At 36.8% G+C, this 23754-nt stretch overlaps 1 protein-coding gene across 15 annotated transcripts in view; it reads left to right on the top strand.

Annotated features, from left to right (window-relative positions):
- The window catches only part of PLEKHA5 (pleckstrin homology domain containing A5), a 165810-nt gene that overhangs the window by 48486 nt on the left and 93570 nt on the right, over positions 1-23754 (top strand). Inside the window, exon 1 of one of the 15 annotated variants that reach the window (XM_021535140.4) lies at positions 767-11387. The exons of the other annotated variants lie outside the window; for them this stretch is intronic. The gene's annotated coding sequence lies outside the window, so the exon portion shown is untranslated. Of the gene's footprint in view, positions 1-766; positions 11388-23754 lie in introns of those variants that run through there. 15 annotated transcript variants of the gene reach the window in all.

Genomic DNA, 23754 nt, shown 5'->3' with positions numbered 1-23754 from the left:
TCTTGCTCTCTTTCCTTCTCTCTCATTTCTGTCTCAACCCTGAGTAGATAGCCCAGAGGAAAAAAAGAAGTATTTTTCTCTAGGAAACTTATTCTTTTTATTTGCCACGCTCTTAAAGCAAATTCTGTTCTTTTTATAAAAAAATAATGTAAATTATTTAGGGGGATAAACCACAGCAGTCCTTTCTCAGCAGCTTTGAAACTTGAGTTGAAATCTAAAACAAACAAACAAGTGTGAGACATCTTGGGGGGTTTGGGTTTTTTTTATTCTGAAGAAATTTACCTTTTTTGCCTAGGGTAAGACCCATTTCTGTGGCAACCTTCCTGCTCTTGTTGTTCAAGCCAGAAAGAATATTTGAGGTTCATTTTGATAAATATAGACTCTCTTACATTATGAGCTTCTTTTTTTCAGGACAAGCTAAATATTTGGATGGTATTTAGTTTTTATTTAGTAGGGTATTATTAATTTTTTTTCAGTTGCATTTGTATAGTAGGTTACACTGCAGATCAAGTTACTTCTTTTACATGCTTCTGTGAATAAGCTATGTGTGTTCCACATTAAAATATTAATGCAGGATATATTTGACTCCTTGGCACAAGAATAAGATTTTCCAGGTGAAGTGACTTGAGGTTGCAAAAACCATGCCAAATACTGCAATGCCAAAGAGGTCTAGTTTATGTGTAATTATTCTCAGATGTACTTCATACAATTAATAATTACATTGTCCTTACTATGATGAATAAAACCTGCTTTTCCAACTGTTTAGGTTATGCATGTCTGAATCACTGAAATATGGGTTCTTCTGGGATACTGGTAAGAATTCTGGGGAAGGAAGTTTACATCTAAGTAGAATTTATTAATGGTTTCAAAAGTGAAGAGGAGTTTGGGAATGATTTTTGGAATGGACCTGTTGCCACACTAACCTGTGCTTATCCAAAAACAGGCATAAATGTTATGTACATAGTTCAAAAGCAGAAAGCTGCTGTGAGAGGATACCAGGGTAGTAGTCAACTCCTCTTTCTAAAGCTGCTTCCATACTTTGAAACTTGGATGAAGTCTTTGAGGGCTAATGCTGCTTTTGAGTTAATAAAATCAAAAGCTTTGGAGAAAATGCATATTACAGACAAGTGTAAATGCTGACACTTCATGTGTGAGTATCTTTAACCAAAGTTTAAAAGAGAAGAAATGCTAGATATTGTCTTTAAAATAAAAATGGAGGGTTTAAAAATCATATCCAGAAGGGATAAATGTGATAATCGTAAAAGGTAACTTCTGTCTTCACACTCAATGGGAAATTCAAATGCCTGTCAGTCAACTTGCACAAGTCATTTCTCAAGCACACAAAAATCTGAAACCGTTTACCTAGAGAGATTAAAAAGAAAGGGATAAGAGTACTATGCCACAATGTAACACTAAAGAGTCAAAATACCCCTGTATGCTCTTGATTTTCCAGTTCTGAACAAATTACTGAGTTTCAGACCCTGGGTTTTCTTTAGTGGGGAGTGTTTGAGTTTGGAGTCCTTGTGTTTTGTTTGCTTGCTTGTACACATGTTAATGAATTACTCAAAATAGGGGAAAGATGTCAATGAATCTTCAAGCCCTGCTGTACAATCCCAGCACGTCCTGATGGGCTGTGGTGTGAGTTCCTTGGAGCTGGAAGCTGCAAGTTTGTGCCTCAGGAGCTGCCCTGGTGTAGATTGACAAATAAAAATCCATTAATACTCAATTGTTAATCCTCAATTAATAGTTGGGGGTTAATTCATGGTGCTTTGTCATTAGCCCTTGCAAATACAAGATTTGGCAGATGTCAACAGCTGTAAGACACCCTTTGCTAAGGAAATAAATTCTTGTTTTTCCTCCAGTGGCAGGATGCTGCCAACCTATTTCAACTCTGCTGGCATGGCTCTGCAATTGAGAGCACAATGATTCATTCTGGTAATACTATAATATCTCAGCATTACAGTCTTAGCAGCTAAGGATTTACCAAGAAAGACCATTAATCCATAATTAATGCTCTTTCATAATTATTCTGAAATACTACATGTTTATATACAGAGTAAATTAGATTATTGTTTCAAGGGTTTTCAGATATAATGTGATATGTTTGAAGTGCAGCATAGGATATTGCATGGGGATCTGTAGCTCTACATAAATTGTTTAAAAGCACTTAGAGCAGCAGAGTTTTTTTAGATGGAGGTATTCACGTGCTAAAAAGATTAAACTTTTGTTTGTGTGGAGATGGTTTCCTGAGAATTTTGTAGCTACACGTGACAGAAAGATGGTCCAGCAGGGTTTGCTCTGTGCATTTCTGTAGGACAAACAAACATGGTGACTTTTGTCTAGAAAATTATTGTCTGTAAAAACTGCACCTTGCCAACTTTTTGTGTATAATGCACTTTAGTAGACTGTTGTTTCCCTGCTGTTGGGCAGAGAAACTTGTAAACAAGTTGGAACAAACACATTTACACATTTTGTCCATTTATGCTGTTTGCACACAAGTGGTGTGCCTGAACTTGCACTCTAAAGGCTTCTGTTTCTCAGACTGTGTTACAGAAAGCAGTTCACTGTTTTTATATAATTTTCTTCATTTTCAGTTAAGACGAAAACCAGTTTGTCATCTTCTCTTATTTTGTTTGAATTTATGCAATTGTTTAGGGTTTTTTTTTTTTGTGAGTTTTAAGTGGTTTGCTTTGAAATCTTGGGTCACAAATGGCTTAAAAGGTGCAGAATCAGCAGCAGTTTCGAAACACAAGCAAATTTATATTTGTTCTTCTCATCTCCACAGCAGAGGATAAAAGTAATCACATTCTCATGTAATAATCAGTGTAGAATAAAGCATTTGATGTTTCTTTTATTTTTCTGGTTTTCAAGTAAGATGTCAAAACATTTTTAATTTTCACTTTCAATGCTGCTTTGTGACTGTATTTTAGTTTGTATGTGTATATTTCTAAGTAATAGCTTAGCCTTAAGAAAAACCCATCAGAGGCTGCTTGAAAGAAAAAATGAAGCTGTGAATGAATTGCCTCTGGCTTGCACTGAAGGTACACATTTTAGCTATCTTGCTCATTAATTTTTTTCTTTTCTTTTTGGAATAACTGGGCTTTTGTAGTTTGGTTTCAGCATTTAATATACCATGCACTTTATCTCTCAAATTTCCCATGATTTTTCTTTTTTTAAGTTATTTGGATATTAATGATTCTTTTATTTATTGGAAGTCAAAGCTCCAGTATTTACTTTTCTGTTCTTAAAGGTACTGTAAATACACATGACTGCATGTCAGTTTTAGTAATTGTAAAAATGGGTATTCTAAGAAAATAGAATCACCTTGCAAAATATTCTTGGTGTATACTACCTTAAAAGAATTTGGACTGGAGGATTCAAAACTGGAGAGACTTGCATTAGTCATGTAAATCCAACTGAACTGTAGATTTTCCTGTGGTTTTGTTTTTAGTTTATTTCCTGTGAATCATGCTTGAATAGTATCCTGAGAATAAATTGTGTACTTTTTGAAGGACATAAAATATTGGAGTGCTAATGAAACTTTATCCCTGGGCTGTTGTCCTGACAACAAAAGTCAATTAAAAAAGCATTTCAAGTGTTGCTCCCTCTAGTTTTATTGATGTATGTAGGCTTTTTCCTATTGAAAATAGTATAAAGTCATTATATCAGTTAAAGCTATTTTAACAGAAGGGAAAGCTAGAATATGATGATTTTCATCTGTGCTGGTTTGATTTGAACTGTCACTGTGATTAGATTTGCTTGCAGCAGCTTTAGGAGGTTGGTGTCTGACGTGGGCTTCTTGGGGAGGGCAATGCTGAGCTGGTGGCAGCTTGGACAGAAGGAAAGCCTGTGCTATTAGGGGCTAATCCACTCTGCTGGATCCAGTGATTCAGCTGACAGCAAAATTAAACAGCTACACCCCGGCTGGTGAATTTTGTTGTCTGAGTATAATAAATAATATCCCTATTTCAGTCATCTGTCTGTGAAAAGCCCCTGACAAGGACTAGTCTCAAGCATCTGATGGAAATTTATAATTACAGACCTGTGTTGTGTAGGGAAGTTCAACTGCAAATTAGCTGTGGATCGTTCAGAGTTTAATTATCCTGTTCACTGGTTTCATAATCTTTCAGTGTCTGTGGCTTGAGAATTGCTCCACTCTCCCTTCCACAATCCATGCTGCATCAATTCCCAGGGAAACAGGGAAGAGTGGGGAAAGCTCTGGCCTGCTGGAGGGAGATGTTCTTATTTGGCAAGCTTATGTAATTTGAAGTGCAAGTTAACTCTGTGCCACAAGTGGGTGGATCATGCCCTGCCTTGTTGAAAAGGTGAAGAAGCCAAAGAAATAGAAAAAACTGTTAGAAGTTAGTTTTAAGTTTAAAAAGACAAAACCCTAGTTTCTAATAAATTAGATGCTATATCATCATTCTTACTGGGCTTCACTTTAGGTGAGAAAAGGAGCCAAATGTAGGAGGAATTATCTGCAGCAGTTGGACATGTGCTGTCCTCACAGTTTCTTGAAAACTGCATTCACATTGGTTTGCTGCATTTACCAGAAACAGAGATTGCTAGAGGTGAGGATTTGTTTCAGAGGTTTTTTGGAGAACCTGCACAAGAATTCCTGGCCACCAGCTGTCTGTGGTTCAGTGACTTCTAGAGTCAGAGCTCCTGTATTTGCATTTAACTGCACCTGGTGGGTTTCTGTGTTCATCCCTGACCCCACACCAGCTCTCCATGAGTTGTTTCAAAAGCTGAACAAAGCTCTGTGTTGTTCCATAGGTGCACACAAAACTTGCTGTGAGTTCTCTGAGATGATCAGTCTATGAAAATAGTATCTATTTTAATGCTAATGTTTTGTTCCATGGTAGAAATGGTCATCTCAAAGTCCTCTGAATATTGTGGAATTGTGGAATGGTTTGGGTTGGAAGGGGCTTTAAACATCATCTTGCTTCCAAACTCCCTGCCATTGCTCTTGGCAGAGACGCAAGACCAGGTTGTTCAAAGCCCTGTCTAGTCCACCCTTGAACTTCCAGGGATGGGATGTCCAAAGCTTCTCTTGGCTAACTTGTTCAGTGTCTCACCACCCTATAGTAAAGAATTATTTCCAATATTGTATGCAACTCGACACTCTTCCAGTTGACAGCCATTCCCTCTTGTCCTGTCACTGCATGCTCTTGTGTAAAGTACAGAGTTTTTTTTTTCCATTTGTACCATGTTACACTGCCACTATTAAATGTCATTTGCTATTTTACTGCCTGTGTTCCTAATCCTGTCTAAGTCCTCTGTGATCCTTCTTCTGAATGGTACTTGTGGTCCTGGGGATAGTGGTAAAGTTAATTTCTGTATTCACCCCCTCTTTGAAATCAGGGTGAAGAGTTTGTGAGCTCAAGTCCCTGCAGGTTTATTAATTTGTGTCCTTTCACTGTTGTGAATCCATTGCTATCTCTTGACCTCTGGCACCTTGATTTCTTTCAGGAGCTTTAATGTGTGACCTTATAGGGTACTTTCAGAAAAAACAGATTTTCTGTTTCAGTAAACTTCTCTTACTTTGCTACCTACTGATGCTAATCTGTATTTTGCTTTAATTTTGAGTGTTCACATTTCCCTTGCAGTACATCACATTTTCTCTAATGCAGAAGAGTTTTTCTTCCACTCTTTCACTGCAAGCATTTAATCAACTCCATTTTTGCATATTTAGAGACTTGGTAGATGAGGCAGATATCTTGTGTTTGTTCAGATTGGTTCATGGTTGTAATTCTGCTCTGGCTACACAGTCAGCAAGTTGTCAGAATAGCATGTTCTTCTAAGTAGTTAATTTTAAATTCATTATATTTGTTTTTATAAACTGGTAACTCTACAAAAGGTTATTTTTACTGCAGTTCCTGCCATTAATAGAAAGAAGCTGCTTAATGAGCACATATGTAGCTGCAATTCAGAATGAGTTTAAGAATGTTGCAAAGAGCTTTGGCTGACTGGAAAGTTACTTTGAGAGGAGAACTGAGATCTTTTCCAGATGGGATTGCAGCAGTTTTAACTCTGGCTTTATCAGTTAATAAAAGGGATTTGTGGTTTCTGACAGTTATTGAATAAGGATTTGAAAATGTGTGTAGGTCTTGCAGCACAAAAGAGCTGCTGAGCTTCAATGTTTCTTATGCAGAAACTTGTATTTGATGGGTTGAAACTCTGAGATTTTTTTTCTTCTGAAACCTGATTTGAAGTGTTGTTTCACTTCTGTGTTGCATCAAAAACTAGAAAATATTTTATGCTGCTTTGATTGCTGCCAGAGAGAGTGGAAGGCTTTGTTCTCAGCTGCCCAGGTCAGTGGCGATGTTTCACTAAAACATGTTCTTTGACTTGTACAATTCTTGCAATTGCAACATTTTGTAAAAAAATACATTGCATTGGGCATTAAGAAGAAGGATTCAGATTGGATTCCTGAGGTTCTCAGTCTTGCAGCAGAAGTAAACTCATTCATATATGGAATCATTTACTAGATTCCTTTTAACAAAACTTCTGGAAATCAACAGCAAATAAAAAGGAATGTCACTAACAGGCTGAATTTTTGAAACAGCAACAATTTTACCTTAGCAAGTGCAGTTCCTTTGTCAGGGACTGTTGTTCTCTTGCCCATATTGAATGTGTTTCTTAATCTAATGACTATTTTTTGTCACTTTAGATGATTATTTTTAAAAGACAAGTAAATGTATTAAGAGAATAGTATGTGAAGGGGAATTGTTGCTACTCTGAGGATAGGCAGAGGGTTGGCTGGGTAGTTAGAGCTTGTCTTTGGGATAGGCAGATGTGTAGCTTGAATTTATTGAAAGGTGCTCGGTTCAGACCTGGTCTTAGTCTCAGACACCCTATAATATAAATATATATATTTAAACTGGGAAACCAACACTAACAGTGTGGGCAGCAGTGGCAGTTTTATATATTCTGGCACATTGTCTGATACAATTTTCCAGATGAATCATTATGGTCATATATTAAAGACCAACAGGCAACTTGCTTTTATAAGCTGTGAACAGCAGATATAAACCTTATTTTTCCATTTTACTTCTTCAAGAACATGAGCACAAAGTGTTGTATCTTGAATACAAACCTATATTTAGAAATGAAATTACAACAGAAATGGGAGTGCTCAATTCAATAGACAGGTCAATTTAATTGCAGGTATTTGAAGAGTGAAAGACTATAAAGAATCAGACTTATCAGGAGATTGCAATAATTTAAGGAATAAAATCCAAGGCACATATCAGCTGATGTACTAAATGTACATGTACTTTATGGGTCCTTTGGTTCTGTTTGCCCCATGAGAGAGTCAATGTCTATATTTTTTTATCAGTATTGAAGCCATTAGGAAATGGGTTAACAGGGAAACTATGAGAAAAGAAAGTCAAAGAAGGCAAATGTGGCATGGGATGGAAAGAAAAGCTGTAAACCAGGACAGTATTTTCAAGTGAGGTGCAAAAATAATGAGAAAATAACAAAAAAAGAGGTAATATACGTCACACAACAGAAACACTGAAAAAATGTAGCACAGTCAAAACTATAAATAGAAACAAGAATGTAAATGATACTATATAAATAAGAAAAAAAATTACTCATCTTTTGAACTTTGCATATGTAATTTTCCCCCTGTGGTTTTCTAGACACAGATATAGCCTTTTTAGTTTTGTTTGAAAAATGTTCTTTCCACTTGAATAGGTCAGCTGATAGATAAGGTATAGTAACATAATGGCAAACAGACTTTAAATTGCTACACATTTCTGGAGAATGTAGCTTTGTCTAGAAATGGAAGAATTCTTACATATCTGTGATGTAGTGTTTGAGAGAGACATCTTGAGGTATTACTGCTGGTAACCAAATTCAGGAAGGCTGCTTGTGTCATCATGCCAGGGCTGAGAGGAGAGCTGAAAGAGCTCGTGTGTAAGAGACATCCTTGTAGAATTCTTCTTAGGATGCCAAAAAGTCTCCTGAAACTCAGCTGCATATAATTTACTGAAGAATTTATCATGTGTAGTTAAAAAACGTCAATTGCATAAGTCAAGGCTCTTAATAGAATCCATGTAAAGCCTAGTTATAAGCCTAAAAGTGAATCATATTTCATTGTGAAAGAGTGGTGAGTTTGATACTGAGACTGAAAATTAAATATACTGCTGAACACCCATCTTATTAAAATGAGCTGCTCTGCTATCAGAGCTGGTGATCAGGGCTGGTTCTGTGTGAAGCTGTTGGCAAGAAAGATGTTTAAAGTATTTACCACCATTTTTCAGTAATTTTCTAACTTAGCTTCTAAGTATCTGCAGGGAGTTTACTGAAATCAGTTTTGTTCCTGCTCCACTCTCTGAGGCTCACTGTCTTTACGACACAGTGGTCTGGCATGATTTTAGTGCTTTGTGTGGCAGCAATACTGTGGTTTGGATATCAGTGCAGAAACTCTAGAAAAATGTTTCAGCTTCCAGGGCTGTTTGATTTTAATCCCAGCTTTGTCATGTTTAGAAGAATTACTTTCTTAGAGGTCCTGTGTACAGGCTACATTTCCGTACTTATATATTAATTCAATTATTTTTTTCTTTCAAGACATGTTTATTAGATGGCAAATTGGTAAATTTACACTCACTCACTGTAAAACTTCCTTATCAAGATCTTGAAACTCAAATTTATGTCATCGTACAGGAACCCTTTCAAGGTCAGCAAGAGACTGCTTTCCAACTATTCTGCATTAGTTGTGAAATCAAATTATTTTGGCTTTATGTGCTGATGTGCTGCTCATAACCCCCTTGCATTTCATTATTGTGGCTACAATTTGTAGGCCATTAAAACAACAAAACAGATTCATCAACAGAAAAAACAAAACTGCCCTAAAATTTCCTTACGCTTCCGTAAAGTTGAGTGCTTGTACAGGAAGTGCAGAGGGTTTTGGGTTGGTTTTCTTCCCATGAAAATTTGTCTTTCGGGGGAGAATATACCCACAGAAATTTAACTTCAGAGCAGACCTTTTGAACTTGTGAACTGTTGTTTGGCTCAAAGAAAATTCTCGTAATTTGTGCTCAGCTGGATGGGGTTTTGGGAAGCGAAGGGGAATGAACTTGAAACAATACAACAGTTTTTATTTCAATTTTAATGGGTTTTATTAGCAGCTTCTTTTCCCCTTTCCTCATCTTCTGTGTAGAAACGGCAAATTACCGATTAGGTGGCTGTGGATTTGCACAAGTAATCTTTCTTCAATAACATTTATTTATTTGTTTATGTTTTCAGAATGAAGCTAGAGCAAGCCTGCCTGGATGAAAACATTTCTCACTCAGGGGGCAGCTCTTATGTCCATGGCACCTCGAATTTTAAAAATAAAAATAAGCATTTAAACATTTTTTTAAAATAAAATTTTGATTTGCTAGTTTGAATCTACATGGAAAATGAGAGAACAATAACAGAGGAAATGATGAGAAGTTAGGTGACAAAAGAATAAAAGCTTAGGTAAAAATGTGAAATGTGATTTAGTACTTGTTTCTTTAAAGTGCCCACTACCTGGCAAATAAATAATGAAATTCTTATAAAGAAGATGGCTTGATATGGTAGACTGCAGAATTCATCTGAATTTTGCAGTGTGGACATATCAACATATCCTACAGCAAGGATTCTTTTTGTATGTCTTGGTGTAAGAAAATTAACTATCAAGGTATGATGTGTTTAAAAATCAAGTGAATGCAGTTAGTGTTACATGACTATAAATAAACTACCTTTTATAGTCTGTCTCTGGAATATGGACTGGGATATTTGTGTGTGTTTATGAAATCAGGTTCAGCTGTGCCACGGCTCTGTTGTGCACCTTGACTTCTGGGTTTATGGCTGGAAGGAATCGCTGAAGTGGAAATCCTTCCTCTCATTTTGTGCGAATTCCAAGGAAAAGGGCAAGGATTAATGTTAAAATAATTGCCTTAGTAAAGAGGATTTTTAAAGCATTGGAGTGCAGAGTGAATGTCTTGCACTTCAGAGTTCTGTGTTTAAAATTGCAGATCCTTGTAGCAAATCTGTGCACAGGTGTGCAAAGTGTTTTTGGATAGATAGGAAAATCCAATTTTTAAGTTACTTGTAGATATTAGCAATGTTTAAGAATATTGTGCTGCTTCTCTACCAACCATTGTATCCACCAGTATCCACCATCCTAGAAGTAGAGGATTTGATGGTAGAGTTTATTCCAAATCTTTTTCTTATGCTCAGGTGTGGTACAGGAGGAGGGCTGTGCTGCTCTTTTTTATAGCATCCTTTAAAATACAGCATTTATGAAGTAGCCTGCCTGGCTCTGCTTTCAGCTTGAATGATAAGCAGGAAAGCATTTTAAAAAACCAGAAGTGCCTGGGGCACAGCTTTTTTCTTCTCACAAGAGGAGGAAAACTTTATGTTCATTTGAAAAAAATGAATATATAATAAATATGGAAAGAAGACTGTGAGACAGAGAAAACCAAAACACGGAAGACTTCTCTTCCACTTGTCTGTGGGTGTATTAAAAGATGTTAATCCCCTGAGGGGAAAAGGTTTGAATATCTGGTTCACAGGATTTTTGCATATGAATAACCTGACTTCTGATATACAAATAAATTGTTCCATTAAGAAGTTAAGTGGTTTCGTTATGTATAAAGAGACTTTAAGTGGAGGTAAATGGCTCTGGAACATAAATCTTTTGCTAGATTGTGCTCAAGCAGTCACTTGTTAGACAGTTCTCAAGCCTTTTGTCTTGCCTCCCTCATGCTAAAAAAATTTAAATAAATTAATAAATAATTAAAAAACCTGCTCAGAAATCAGCAGGTAGGCCAATTCCTAAATCAGTATGGACACTATTCAGCAGATCTGTTGTCTTTGTCTGATTTATGAATTGTGCTGCTCAGTGTTCAAACCATATGCTATCCTGAAAAAGGTTTTCCATCTATTGCAGTGGCATCATGTAATTACAGTGAAGCACATGATGATAGTGTTTAAGCCTCAGGATGCCCTTCAGGGAAGTAGTGCAAATAATTATCTGTGCATCAGTCCAGATTTAAAACAAAAAAAAAAGGGGCGGGGGGGGAATCAACACTGCTTGGTGGCCGAGTTTTGCGTATTCCAATTAACGATTTTAGATTTGACTTAAAGTTCTGAAATTGTTTGGAAGTAGGCCATCTCCTGCTGAGATGAAGCATCAGGCCATTTTAAATTAGGCACTGAGCATGCTCCCTCAGGTCCCCACTGTTTGAGATTTTGCAGTGTGTGTCTGGGCTGCCTGTGAGAAGAGCTGTCACTCAAGTGGGGTGGAGGAGAGCACAGCATGCCCTTTTGTCATCCTTCTATCAGTGCACATATGATTCCTCTTGGAACTGGCAAGTAGAGATGTGAGACAAGCCTTGCTGCTTTTGGTGAGTTGATATTCATCTCTTTTCCTTTCTGATGCCTTTAGATATCTCAGATAAAACTCAGCTTTACACTTGGCTCTCTTCTCTGATAATGGTATCTGTTTGAAATGGCTCTGCCGTGCTTCGCTTCAGTGAAATAATATGTGTATTAATTTCTTTACTGGAGAAGAATTGCTTTTTATCAGGAATGCTGGGCTGGGTGGAAAAATGGCCAGAATTTTTTTCCCCCTCTCACTTCAAATTAGCTAACTATTCTAAATATAGCAACAGTTTTTCATCACTTCTCAGTCATTTTTCATTATGTTCTTTTAGACCAATTTTGGTTTAAAACCTGGGTTATTTTGTGTGTCTCATATTTTAGAGGGAGCTTGAGTAGTCTTGCAAAAGAGAATTATTTAAGACAATGCTGAAAGATATTTACAGGACTTGGTTTCAAGACAAATTGCTAAACAGGGTAAGTTAGGTGTTGTCATGTTAGTTTTGGTGCTGTGCATGTATTTCCTTCTTTAACCAGCTAAGGAATAGGAAAAGGTATCTCCTAATTCTTCATTACAACTGAGTTTTGGCACGTTAGTAAGATACAGTAGAAATTTCTGAACAAATTTAGAGTCTTTGTGGTAGTTAAGGTGAATGCTTGTTATGGCTTAGGATTTAATTAACTTCTAATTAACTGTGGGGAAGGCAGGATTTATGATTCAGAGTATTATCAGGGCTTACTTCTTGCACTTGATTTAAAATCTTGTTTTCCTCCAAGAACATCTGCAAATTATAACTTTTAAATTCTGTAATGCAAGGCATTTAACCGGTAGCAAAGAAACCAGTTGGCAATATATTTTTAAAACCTCTAAACTGGGGTTGTAAAAAGCAGGGAGTGAATTGATAAACTGACACCACCCACTTCCATTCCCAAAAAAAAAAAAAATTGTTTCCTGATTTCACTTACCTGTGGGTAAATAAAGATGATTTAATATAATGACTGAACTTCATGTGTGTTTTAAGGTTTTGGTGTGACACAGTTCATCATTGGATTGAAATTGGAGCTCTTAATACTGATGCAGTCACAAATATTTTGGGGTTGGGAGGGGAGCTTGTTTTTACAAGTGGATAGCCTTTATCCTGTTGTGATTGTGGATATATACTTTTGGATAAAAGATTTGAATTACAATGCTTGTCAGTGAATTTGCTGAGTCTGACAAAGAGGCTCTTGCCAAAGACAAGCCCCTGTTATGATTCCAGCTGACCTGATTTATAGGAGTAAAATCAATAAGCCCTTAAGCTCCATCATCACTCTGACACTCCTGCTTGGAAGAGGGAGGGGATGGAGGATGATCTGTGCATCTTGAGTACTTGAACATGAGTTTGCTTGACCCCCTAATGTAGGGTTTCCGGGGAAAATGATCTAAATGGGTGCAGGAGTTAAGATTTTTGTTAAAGCCTGAGGATAATGCATTTAATTGAGGCCTTCTGGTGGCAAAGGGCTGTCATAACCCATCAGAAAAGCTGTGCTTGGGCTGCCAGAACGGGATTCTAGATTGCTGCTGTGACAAATGATGAAAGAGAGACAGCCAGGGGCAACTGCAGACCTGTGCTGAGCAAAATAAATCACTCTACTGCTGTTGGAGTCCTGGATGCTGAGAATTTTAGACTTTCTGTGCTGACAGACTGACCCCCAAGAGAGAACTGCATTTGACCTGAGGCTATGGAGAAAGCTTCCAAAATTAATGGATAACACTAAGATTATGAGCAGGTATTTAAGTGGTATTTTATAATTAAACAAAAACGTCTGCATTGCTAACTTTGAGTGATTGGTTATTAAGTTAAAAACAATAATAATTTAAGTGTAATCTCTTAATTAGATAGTTCAGCCTTAAAAGACCTTATTAAAAAATGATAGTTAACCATTTTGTAACTTGTTAGTAAAATACTACAAAACTCCCTGCTTGTGAGACTATAGAATAGATAAAAAAATAAACATTTAGGTCTAAACACAAAATATCACCTCAAAAACTTTCAATCCAAACTTCAACCAAAAAAAAAAAAAATATGACAAGCACCAACATTTACTTGTTACACTAACTCATTGCCTTCAAAACATTATTAGTTTTTTTTATATTAGTTATTTCTGTTAGGAGTTTTACCTCATAGCTGGAACATGTGCTTTGATAGTGGTGATGCCTTCAGGTGCCTTGAGCTGTGTCACAGAGATCTGGAGAATAATACGAAGCTACACAGATTTACCATGGGACAATTTCTGGACAATCCTAGAGAGCTTCCAACCTCTCAGGAAGTTGTACTTCACAGGTTTTATAAAGAAATAGTTTTAGTCTAAAGGAAAACATAAATTTGCAAGTGTTAAACATCACAAGCTAATTTTATAACCTGGATCATGTCTATTTTACTCTTCAAGATAATATTTATTCTTTCCTTTGAAGTGCTGACTCTGGTTAGTTTTCCAAAAAAGCTCAATTCTTACATTATTGTTACAAAGGTTAACTGAATTCCGTAGGTAAGACACTGTCTCCTCTGCAGAACTTTTCCAATTTTATTGAATATTCATGTCCATTTTGGGTCATGGGAAAAACAAAAATTCTGCCTTGTGTTTATGATCTTAATGGTGGCTTTGCATAAAGAGGTTATTTTGAGAACTCAGAAAACTTGACAACAGTAGATTGCCTTTTGTTTTGCTGCAGTTCTACTCTGTGCTAGTTTTGTTGGTTTCTTTCTATTTCTAGATGTGTGCGTGCATAAATACATATATATACACACATACAAAGAGAACATGCGGAGAGGGAGGTGAATGTATGTAAGGGCTGCTGGATGAACAAGATTATTCAAAATGCATTTAAATTGCATTGAATTGAGGACTAAAATGGAATAAAACTATGCTTTTCCATGCTAAGAAATGTTATCATTCAGTCATTTTATGCATGTCAGCAGTCATCAGGATTTTCTTGTATTTTGTGGATCAATTTATTGTAATTGGCAATAAAATAGCAGAATGAAAGGTTTAAGTTCCTAGGATTGTGCTATGTAGATGTTCTGATTTTTAGAAGCTGGAGGTCTGTTGAAGGAACTTGAGGAACTCATTCATGACTGAAAATGTAAGGCATGTAATTCAACCTGTTGAGTTATTTTTTGAAGAGGATGAAAAAAATAATTTTTTTTTTACACATGAATAAAAAAATCAGTGAGTTCTGTGGCACATTAGCACCAGGAGAGCAGTGAGAATGTGGTGGTGGCTTTAGTCCTTTTGAGGGAGCACCGCTGCTGAAATAATGTTTAAATAAACTTTTTGCTTGAATTTTTATAAATACAATTGTTTGTATAGGGGGAAAAAATCAGTTAAGGATGTGGGGTGAAGGGGAACCTTTGTATATGTATCACTTTAGCTGCCTGCCAACAGGTTTTTGAATTATTAAAATCTTTTGGACAGTGAAATCTCAGCCTTTTTCCATTCACACTGTGCTCTAAATAAGAGATTTTACTACTTCTGACAATTGCACATACTCAGTTGGTGTGCCAGATGGAGAGGATGGAGAGCCTGTGACAATTTTAGGCTGAAGGTTGTGTCTAAAAACCTTGTCAGCATTCTGCATCAGATCTTGACCTATTTTAGACAATTTGCTACAATCTTATACTGCCATTTATTAGTGGGTTTTTTTTTTTATGAAGTGGAGGAAGGAGTGGAGCTATGTTTCACAAGCATGAGCTAAATTTACTTTTCCAAGTGAAAAAGAAAATGTACACCAGTACTCATTTAAAATAAATTGGCTCTAATGACAGCCATGTATAATTGAGTCTGAGATTTTATGGAAAAGTAAAGCAGGCATTATTAGTTCTTTCTATATGTGTCTGGTATAAGTTGAGGAATGGGTTTGTTAAAGTGAAAACCTAAAATATTTGGCATTATGTTATTTTTAAAAATATTTGGCTTTTTTTTTTTTTTGTACCAGGAGAGTGGAAATAATGAGCTGGCTAAATCCTTGCTGAATGAGCTAAAAATTGTCTACTCTTTCAGCACACTGAGATTTAAAATGGGTATTAAATACAATCCTGTGAATTCTGGCAGATTTTTGCCATGAATACACTAGATCATTGCAATTCAGTAGTGAATAGATATTTATTGGGATTATCTTGTCAATGAAAATTTAGCAAATGATTTCTGTATGAAGAGGTTGTTTGGAACTTTAAATTTCCTAAAAGATAACCAAGAGTAAGTAAAATATTTCTTTTTGTGGATCAGAATTTCCATCCCTCTCAAGAACATAAGGAAGGGAAAAGGGGAAAAACAAAACTACAGGAATGTTTCTCAAAATTATACATAAGCTTGAATTTTCCCAGTGTGTTTTCAGTAAAATATCACTTTCCTTATGTTTATGCATGTTTCCATATTTTAAAATGTTTTCAGGATATTCAGTCTTATGCACATTTCCATGCTGTGGTGAGGAGACAACAGTTTAGTATTTAAACATGTCAATGGCTGTAAGAAAACTGGAATTGCTTTGTGCTTTCCTTAAACTAATCTGAGTTTAATGGAAGCATGTACCATACAGTGACTTCATTTTTTCCAAGTCAATCAAAACTTGATGCTCTTTCAAAGTATGACCCATTGAGGAGAAAAGAAAGGAAATGTTAATTTTGATGTACTTCAGGCCACTTGAAGGGACTTGTGCAATTAATATCTTGGCAAAAAAATCAAATCAATTTATATCTTGCCACAAATATCAAAGGGTTTCCATGTTTTATACTTCCCTATTTATATGGAAACTATTAACTTAATCAGTATTTCAGTATTTTCAGTCTTTAAGTTTATTCCAAATTTGGCTGTCTTTATATTTCAAATGGTCCCTTTGCCTCTTTTGCCATAATATATATAATTATGTGTGCAGGGTTTTTTTTCCATGCAATCATAACATAACCATATTGGCAGAAAATCTGTCATTTACATGAACATTAGCATATGGGCAACTGAATAAAAACCTTTTAATCAGTGAAAGCATTGTGTTTGGTGACAACACTGAGTAACATCTTTAGTGGAAGGACCTGTAAAGTTTTCCTGGAACAGGATTTGCCATGTGGAGTGTTGAGGTCCCTTTAAGTATGACCTCAATGATTAAGATAAAAACAAAACCAGCAAAATGCATTTATTGAATTGTTTTAAATGGACAGTTCTTTTTGACAGGATGAGATCAGCATATGATGGTGGTTTTGGAGAGGAAAAAATGCACGAAGAAACAAAAAATACCAAAAGGTTTTCGGAGCTGTTGTTAAAATGCAGGATATCAATACAAGTCTTAACAATTTTAGTTAATAGAAATTTGTCTGATATGAAACATTGTATCTTGCCTAGGAAATATATGTTAAACTTTTTTTTTTTTAACTGTTCTGAGAAATAGGATGATTTTATTTTTTTTTTTCCTCCTGGAGAAAATAGCCCAAGCCATCAAGGTTGTCATAGCAGAGAACGAAAGTCATGACTTAAACAATGCCAGTTTTGGTAATACCATCTGTTTCAGCCCACTCTGCCCGGTGCATTTGTTCTTATGAGCAAAGACAAGACAGATATCCTTAGTAGCCCTCAAACTGAGGCTGTCAAAATAAATTCTTTAATGCTGCTTCTGGAAGTACAGTGTGGTTCTGGCCATGATGTGCTTCCTGCAGGAGCAGCTGAATTGGATTTCCAGCTGTCTAAATGATCAGAAATAGGATCTAAATGATTCTCACAACCTTCCATTGCAGTATTAGTATCTTGCTGTTGCATTTAGCGGTTGCATTTAGCTGTTGCATTGGTGGGGAGTATATTATATCATGACAGTACAAATTTGGAATGGAAACAGTGGTTTACTTAACATTAAGCTGTTGTATTTAGCTGCTGCTTTAGTTGTATTTAGCTGTTTAGTTGTATTTCTCTGTTTTAATGGTGGGGAGTATTTTATATCATGATAGTACAAATTGGGAATGGAAACAGAGGTTTACTTAATGAGGATCACAGAGGAAGGCTGGCGAAGCCAAAGGACACATTAGCAATTAGCTTGATGATGACTGTCAGTCAAATGCCTCAGGCACTGAAATGCATGTCAGTGCAAAGCTGCACCTGGCCCCATAGGAAGAAAATCCCAGAGAAGCTTCTTGCTCATGAAGCTGGATTGATTTCAATATCTTAGCTACCAGCTTTGCATGATTCCATGTAGAAATTCTCTTTTGGTATATTACCATGGCCCTGCCCTGTAAAACAGGAAGTTTAAGGTCCTAAATTCATCAGCTCAGGGCCCTGAGCACCAAGATGTTCTTGTCTTATTGAGTCCTGTAATGATTCACATTCACAGGACAGATTCAGATTGATCATTTCATCCATTGGATGCAGTTTTTTATTTCATTACCTTGTCTGTGTTGAAACCAAGTACCATTTCAATTTTGTTAAGACAAGACTATTAAATGTATTAATCAGTGTGGGACTTCAACATAATTAGATTTATTTCATTTTTTCATTTTATGTTATAGTGACATGTCTAGTAGAGTGGTCATGTGTCATTTCCTGACAACTCTGTTAAGGTGATGTTGAGAGTCTCTGACTGCATTCCCCTTCTCCATTTTCACACAAAAATTTATGAAAGCTTCTGCTGCAGCTATGGAAAGCTTGAACAAAGTCAGAGAACTATATGGAAAAATATTAGCACAGCAGCCAAGAGAAGAGAAGCTCAGAAATGTCAGTGTCATGTGAGTGCTAAGGGTGTGTCCATACCTTATGTGCAAGTTTAACCACTGCTTTACACTAACCACAACCATGTGGTAGTTCCTCTACACTTCTAGATTCTTACACTTCTACACTTTCTGATACAGAAAGCTCTTTGGCTTCCCAGGCTCAGTTTTTTGTCTCTTGCTTCCTCCATAGTTTTGTATAAAAGATTAAATAAAAATGGCACAGCTGTTTCCTTAAAAAATATTAGAAGAAAAATACTTTCAGTAGTTCTAAAATGTTTTCCATCTGATTCCCTGCAAAGCTCTGATATCCCTGTAGCATTGAGGAAAAGTTTACAATTTGAGTAGTGAACACTGGACCCTTTTTCACTGAAAAGCATTTCAGTGCCTGCAAATAGTCTACACTTTCTTTACTTTTAACTTGGGGGACCTCATGCACACAGCAGTAGCATTCATATTGATAAAAATGTAGACACTGGGACTGGTGAATACACTTCCACTTCTATGCAGCTTTCTCATATTGAATGAAAATAGAAGAAACCTTTTTAACAGAAGAATTACAGTAATAAGGAATAATAATGAGTAAGACCCTGCTACTCTTTATCTAGAAAAGAAATTAGTTAAAGACCATAGATTCCTTTGCTGATCCTGTTGACATCACAGTCCTTGCTCTAGAGGAAGAAATTATAATTTACAGGTTTAAAGTTATTGATAAATAACTTTGGCATGTCAGATCTATGTTAAAAACAACTACCCCAATATGTAAAATAGAGAAGCTCATAACTTCTAACCAGATGTTTTTTTCAGATTGTATCAAGGCCTTTATGACACTGGAGATGGTTATCAGTAATTCTGTTTCTGTCCAAACATTCAATTAATGTTTTCTGACAGGCAATATCCAATAGATATGGATCATCAGAATTCATTCTGCAAAGAGCTGAACTGTTTGCAATATGAATCTTGTTATAATTATTGGGGGAAATGTGTCTTAAGCTCAAGTAGTGAATATTTGATCGTCTGATTATTTTTGAGATATCAAAATGACTGACCTAACCTGACTGGAATGTATTTATAGAAACCATGCCAGTGAAGCTAAGCAACTGCTGTGCACTGGCGTGAACATTTGCAAAATCATTAAAAGACCCTGGAGAAAAATCCTTAGAAAGCTGCTTGCCATACTGTCACCTTAATCCTCAGGGAAATTTGCAAAACAAGCATGGAAATGAAATTCAGAAAGCTGTTATGTCTTAAAACTCACAAACTCAATGGTTTTAAGGCACATAATTCTCTTAACCACTTCAGCCAATCCCACCAATTTAGCACCTTCCTTTTGGGGAGAGAAAGAAAAAAGTAATATGGAATTAAATGAACAAGTCTTGCTCCCTTTTACTGGATTCTAAAATTGCTTGTCTGTTTGTTGGTGTGATGCTCACACCTAATTTCAACTCAGCAAGATGAGCTTCACCTTTCTAGACTCAAAGAGCAGTGCTACCTTTAAGTTTGAGCAATAGCTCTTTGCTGGTCACCCATTTCCAGCATTGTCCATGGATGTAATGAAAGATCCTTGTGCAAACCTTGCCTTGCTGGCTTCAGTGCAGTTTGTGGTAAGGCTACTATCAACATGTTTTGGTTTGAAAAGACAGGTGTCTGCTAAGGAAGGCAGGAGCCTTTCTTGAAATGGAAAATGTAAACCCCCTCCCTCTGAATTATTATAATTCTGAAATTAAAAGGCTCTCATGCAAAGATACTGGAATAGGAATAACAGTTCTTTACTAGGGAAATTAAAAATACAAATAGAATAGTACAAACAAAAAAAAACCTACTGACAGAATAGGAGCTAACAGCCTATGGGTCAGGGAGGTGGCAGCAGTCCCATTCCATGGTGGCTCAGCCCTCCTGCAGTGCCAGCTGTGCTTCTGCTGGAGCAGGGATCCTGGACAAGGGGGGAGTTTTCCTCTGGAGCTCCAGGGCTGGTGGAGATGGGCCTGGGCTTCCTCTGGGAATGCAGTGGTAAAAGGCTGCCTGTGGTGTTTCAAAAGTCAGATTGTATCCAGGTGGGAATGCTTGGCTCCTCCCCCTGGGCAGAGCATCTCCCCATAGGATGATGGAATTTTCTCAGCCATGCAGGGATATTCAATAGGCCATTAACAGAAGAGATTTCCTGGAAGGAGGATTGGTTGTGGAAGAGATAAAGAAAAGTGCCCAATGAACAGAAGATAACTGCCCCACCTCTCACAGACAGGAACAGAATACACACCCTCAGCCACATCTTTCAGCCTAAGACAGGAGATTTGACATCATTACTCTGTGTGAGTAGCAATTATTTCACTGACAGTGAGAGTTCCTTGTTTGGTTCCTCAGGATAAATCAGAGATGTGAAGTCTGGCTGGAACCACTTTGTGACAGTCCAAGGGCTTTAATTTAATAGCTCTAAAGAAACTTGAAGTATGAAAAAATAATGCAGGCTGCTATTTCTCTGCTTTAGAAGTGATACTTGGAAATAAGAGGGGAAGCTCCAGTGTGGAAGGTCTTTAGATGCGGTTTTGAACCATATTAATTGCCATATCATTTGGGGCTTCTCTTAACTTATTAGATAGCTTTGACTTGGTGTAAATATTGCACATCTAAATATATTTAAAAGAATCACAGCCTCCAGGTGATTTTCATTATCTATATTGGAAAACTTTTGGGCTGCATAAAACCTCCGGTAAATTTTAGAATTAAGTTTTAGGGTAACCTTATGAAGTTGTATTTGTGGGCAATGGGTTCAGTTTGGACCAGTGACATTCAGTAATTGATTTTCTTACATATGATGTTGAAAGCCTTCTGTTAATGTTTTGCACCTTCAAATGTGGGTTCAGTGGCTCACCTCATTTAGTGCACGAAATAAAAAAAAAAAATCCCTGGGGTTCTTTTCTTATCATTCCTTACTGAAGGTAAGGAATCACAGGTGCCACTAATATAAGCCAAAAATATTTCAAATAAGGCCATTTTGCTGTCAGTCTTTGAATACAGAAAATGTAAAATATATATCGTCAAATTACACTGTCAGAATTATTTTTTACATAGTCATTTGGTTCATCTTTCAGGAAATAATATTCTTACTATGCTTACTTTTTAAAAACTTTTTGAAGCTTAAGAGAAAACAACATTAGAAGGGTAGTAAGAGTAGGCAAGTGATGTCTGTGTGGCAGGAGCTTCCTGTGACCTTTTTTTAAACAGAAGATTGCTGCTAATACTTCTATCAACAATATTTTAATTTTAAAATTATTTTTTTCTTTATCATAATCCCAAAAAATTGCTGTCAATGTTATGATTATAGATTAATTTTAAATGTTTCCATTAGCAACTACTTTATATTTATAAATTCCAAAAACTTTTTTGCACAAAGCAAGATTAATGTTGATGTAGACCATTCCTTATTTTTTGTAGAATAAAACTCCTTTGCACACTCAATTTTGCGTTTGAAGAACCTGTGAGAACAGTGCTGTCTGTATGTGTGTGTGATGCTGCTTCAGTGGCCTCCTTGTGGATTATATTTGGGTTTTTGCCACTGGAGGGAGCAGAAGACTGTCACAGGCTTCAGAAAATGGAATAAGTGTCTGCCTTCCATCTCGGAAGATGCAACCCTTAATGATGGGTTGTGGGAGACTGTGGGTCCTTCATGTCTGGTACATAATTGAAAATCTGTTTTCCAGTGAATAAAATCTCTAAATAATCAGATTTTGTGATGGCTCTTTTGTGATGAGTTGTATTCTGGATTAAACATGAAGTGCATTTTAGAAAAGCAGGGGAAGGAGCTAAGGGAACTTTGAAAAAGGAGAGAGAGGAACCTACACAGGCAGATAGTGACAGGGTGAGTGCAGTGGTTTTAAATTGAAAAAGGCAGGTTTAGTTGGGTATTAGAAGAACTTTTTGCCTGTGAGGCACTAGCACAGGTTGCCCAGAGAAGCTGTGAATGCTTTCATCCCTGAAAGCTGACAGGTTGGACAGGGTTGGAACACCCTGGGATCGTAGAAGGTATTCCTGCCCGTGGCAGGGGGGTGGAAGCAGAGGATCTTTAAAGTCCGTTCCAATCCAAACCTTTCTGTGACTGAGTGAAGAGAAGGTTTTGATGATGTTGGCTTCAGCAGTGTGCCAAAATTCCCTGAAAGATTTTGTTTCAGCTGCTGCCTAATGGCAACTCCAGCAGCATGAGAGTGTAGTTTGTGTTAATAAAAGATGCTGTAGCTGAGAAATGTATATATGTTTGTAAAATTAATGTGTTCTTTAACCACGCATTTGCTTTAGCCTTGGTCTTTCAGCAGTAAATGTAAAAATGCTGTTTCCTTCCTCTGAAAGCATTGGGAAGGAGGAAATATTCACTGTTTCTTTTCATTTTCAATGCATAGAATCAAAGGCTATATGTATATAAACTATAAGCATGTTATTCTAGAAAGGCTTCAACTCTAAATGCTGCCTGATTATTCCCAAGCTCATTTAAGGTTTGCTGTCAGTGTCTTTTTGAGTCATGTAATTGGGAAAAAGTGCCCCGTGGGCTGTGGAGGCATTGCCTTGCCTGCTGAGGTTGCTGGACTGGTGATGTTCATGCTGCATGCAGTTTCCATTACCTGTCTTTAGCTTCTTTGATGTTTGGGACAGAACAAGGCATTCCAGTTGCAAGCCCAAGTTTGGGCTTTCCCTTTGGGAAAACTTGTTCCGTCTGTACTGTCAACAGCAAGCAGTCAAAATTCCTGCATTCAAATTCATTATAATTTTTGCTCATGGTGTATAGGGCTTAAACTGAGCAGGGCAAGCTTAAAGGAATGTTTGGATAGCACTTCAGTGCTCTCTCAGTCATAGACTGTGGATACAGAGGAAATATCAGATGGCAGCTCACAGTATATCCTGGAGCATTTCAGCAACTTGGACCAGGGAAGTTTTTCCTATGGGGTCATTTGTTGTTCCACCTCTTTGTTGTTGTTTTGACAGACGTAAGCTGCCTTAAGACCCTTACCCCTCCTAGGTTGCTTTTTGTTGTTTTTTTAATATGTCATTCACTTTAAAATTATTTTTTTACTAATGCTTAAAACAGCCATGGATTCTTATTCTAGGAACATAAACAGCTGAGGGTGATCAGTGAGCTGACAGATGTCACCACGAGAGTGATTTTATCAACATGCATAACCCTGATGACTGCAAATAGATAAACATTACTATGTTAAAAAAAAAAAAAAAAAGGCAAGAAAGGGAATCCAGGGAACTAAACACTGGTCAGCTTCACCTCTTTCCATGAAAATATTAAAAAGCAAGTTCTCATGTAAACTGTTCCTAGGCATGTGAAAGACTGGAAGGTAATTTGAAACAGGCATCCAAGGATATATCAAGGAAAAATCTTGCCTGACCAAGCTGGCTACCTCCTACAGTGACTTCCTCTGCAACTGAGGGGGAAAACAGTGGAAACCACATACAGCAAGGCTTTTGATGTATCTTAATGTGGTACCTTTGTGTCTGAGTGCGGGCTATGGGTTGGATAAATGGTGAAGAATTTACTGCACCATAAGCAATCAATAGTTTGAAGTTTCAAATCAATGGCTGTTTACAGGGAGCCTTTCCTGGAGTTACTGCTGGGGTGGAACTATTTTGTCACTGATCAGCAAGTCAGTTCTCACACAGGAATGAGGCTCATGAA

This window comes from Lonchura striata, chromosome 1A (genome assembly GCF_050655825.1).
Source record: "Lonchura striata isolate lonStrDom1 chromosome 1A, ASM5065582v1, whole genome shotgun sequence".
Taxonomy (NCBI): domain Eukaryota; kingdom Metazoa; phylum Chordata; class Aves; order Passeriformes; family Estrildidae; genus Lonchura; species Lonchura striata.
Note: the sequence above shows the minus strand (reverse complement) of the source record. Positions and strands in the feature narration are given on the sequence as shown.